Source organism: Branchiostoma floridae, chromosome 8, assembly GCF_000003815.2.
Source record: "Branchiostoma floridae strain S238N-H82 chromosome 8, Bfl_VNyyK, whole genome shotgun sequence".
NCBI classification, from domain to species: domain Eukaryota; kingdom Metazoa; phylum Chordata; class Leptocardii; order Amphioxiformes; family Branchiostomatidae; genus Branchiostoma; species Branchiostoma floridae.
This window is the reverse complement of record NC_049986.1, coordinates 3301358-3304724: the sequence shown is the minus strand read 5'-3', so window position 1 is coordinate 3304724 and position 3367 is coordinate 3301358.

The window sequence follows — 3367 nt, the reverse complement described above, 5'->3', positions numbered from 1 at the left end:
GTCGGTTTCTCGTCGAATCGAGCTCATTTTTAGGACATGATTTCGACATAATATCTGACAAGTATGTGACGTTTGACGTTACGTTGACGTAAGATGACGTAATTATGACGTCATCAATTTGATAACATTGGCCAAACCCATGAAACATGGGTATTCTCAGAAAACTTAAAGTTATGCTGCAAAAATGTAACAACAAGTGCAGATAACAGAATAATAATGTTTATTACGACTTGCGTTGGCAATAGCAACATCAATGACGTCAATATGACGTCATAACATGACGTCATGCACATCTAAGATACGAGTTGGGCTCCGCCATATTATATCCACCACCTTGAATTTTTAAAAATACTTTTTTTGCAACAAATAATCACAAAGGGAAATGGAAATAGACTAAATCCATTCATTTAGATGGTTTTTGATGAAAAAATACCAGGTAGTTACAAATTTTAAGGGATAATTAGCTTGTTATTCTTGATCTGGCCATTCGGTCCGCCATCTTGGATTTTGGGCTGATGACGTCATCAAATTAGCATAATTTATGCATATATAATTATGAAAGATATGTTGAATAATATAATATTTTATTTATGTAACAAAATCGCAGTAATATAGCAAATAAATGTGAAAAATACATTGTTAGAACCAAAAATAGTGATTTTTGGCAAAACTGCCTGTCAACAAACGGTTGCCATGGCAACAAGAAAACATGGAAAATTTGTCAAACTTCGTAAAATTGTTGCCAACAATATTTTAGGAAAACTCACTAAATTTGGTGGCTCTAGCGTAAGCCGTTCTGGCGTTATAGGACATCGAAGTTAGCGCGGGCCTCAAAAGCCCCCCCCCCCCGGTCTGAATAGGGTTAATACGAACCTGTCCGAAATGGTGCCGAAGAAGATTCCACCAACGCCCACCCCTGCCATGAAAGTGCTCTGACCAAGTCCCTTCAACCAGGATCTCCCGCACACTAGGTTATACTAAGTGGTAAAATTGCATATTAGGTAAGACTCCCATCAACAACATCTTCAGAAGCCTCTGATATAAATGTACACACATGTTGACACAATTTCAACGGCATCTGACACCCGTTACCTGTATGAACACACAATTACAACTGTAATTCAAATTTGACTATATGTGTATAATTTGTAAATATAAGACGAAAGAACTTAGGAATTAGTTCCTTTTATAGAGAAGATTAATATGTTCCTGTAAAGTGTTGTACATGCACAAATTACCATACTTTATAAAACTCACTTGTTGATCCATTATGTCATTATATTGCATATTGCAATAACACGCTCACCTCTGTGACGATGGTACTCTGGTAAATTGTTCTGTCATACTCCCAGCCATGGGTACATGCTGTAGTTTCATTACTCGATGACGCTGTTCTATTTGAGTTTTTGTACATCAAACATGAGCTGTATTTCCAGGTACCGCCGAAATTTTCCAAGGGGATACTCAAATTAAATCCCTCGGTGCTGTAGCGATGTTCGACCGAAGAAGTGTTTCCAAAGACGCGGCAATGGTGTTCCGGTGTCGCTGCCAAGAACGTCATCGCGACCAAACTCAGTCCAAAGGTCGGGCCGACCCCAATTGCAAGCAGAGAGGTTAATTTGTGAAACCTTCCGAACTCACCGAGATGTTTTCTTAGCAGATCGTCCCATTCCATGGTGTATTGAAGATGAAGATTATTATATGATCCAAATGTTTTAAAAGTAATTCTATGGTTACTAGTAAGCGTCGTACAGGTACATATGGGAACTCAACTTTGCTACTGGGTAATGTTCTAATTCCGGCACGGTCTCAAATTCCGCTGACTTCACTAACTAAGACAAACACAACAGATCCACCTCCTATATAATTTACATCACAAAAGCCGCCAGGCATGGTAACAAAAGTAATCAGAAGATACCAGATTGACACTTTCATATCTAAATAATTTTCAGGGTTACGGTCTTAGTAATGGGTACTCATTCGGTTCAGGTTCAAGTTCAAGCCATTGTAACTGCAAGTTCGGAATTCCGAATTTGTCTCACAGGCGTGATTATTTAAGGATTACCTGACAGGAGGCGCGCTGTGGTGACCAAGGAAGTTATCCGCCTATAGGAGTGATTTCTCGGGGGGATTTCTGACCTACATTTACAAACATGTGGAAAGTTGGCACGTGGGCTCACACAAACCTAAACACGAACTTTCATCCTCCATAGTGATATGTATTTAACCCCTAAAGATGCAACTGTTCAAAAACTTACTATTAAAACATGTAAGATTTCATATGTTATCCCAAAGAAATTAAGTAAATCCAAACAGAACAGGGCGATATTTTTTTATCAGCTTTGTAGAACGTCGTCTGCAGATACAACCAGGTAGAACCGGTTTTGAACGAGAAGTAATACATCATTCCCATGGGAAAATGGGTTTCAATCAGTGACATGCACCGAGTGTTTGTTGGTATCTCAACAATCTTCCTGTCAACTATTTTGGCATTTTCAAACTATAGTGAACCCAATCATAACTCACTGTACAGACTTGACTTCCACTCGAAGGTAGTAGTAATCTCCAGGCAGATCCTACGGTGCCATCAGATAGTATCAAAGCTGGCCAAGGAGTATAGCCGGCTAAGGGAGTCAAGCGGTGGGTTTGATACTATATTATGCCACCGTGGATCTGCTTGGAGATTAAGGAAGTAGCCCTCGTCGTGATAAGATGTGACAACAAAACCTCCTGAAGAGTTGAATCATTAGTCAATAATATCCTGCTTTCGCCACTATAGTTCATTTGTCTGTACTACAGATGTTCACTATTAAATTGGGGTCATTGACCTCGAACAGTAGATGTGGTCTTCTGTTGGAGGTCACTGACCCAAGACTACGAAATTGACTATAATTGTACTCGACTACCAGGGGTAGTCTACTACCTGTAACGCTGCAGTAGCTGTGAAAACCACAAGGGGGATCAAATCGACAGTTTCATTAGATCGTTAAGTCTCCGAATAAAGAGCTTTTTTTTTAATAACCGTTGTTGTACTTCCACCGACATTTTGATAATCTATGTACAAACGTGACTGTGTAAATACTTTACATTTGGGACCGAATCTGTCAGCAGCGACACATATGGCTGCAGTAAAATGTGAATGTGCACCCCATACAACTACCGGTTTCAGTTATAAGTGGTTCACGGTGGTCACTGTGATGCAGTTGTAAGTGAGCTATAACACATAAACTGTACAGCCACATACTCAGACTCCGTTGAACCATGTCCCCCAAACGCATAATGGATTGTGCCAAACTCGCGAAATGAAGTCAACGACCTGGCCGATTTGGCCAACAATGAGGTAGCAGAACACCGTTTTTCACCTATG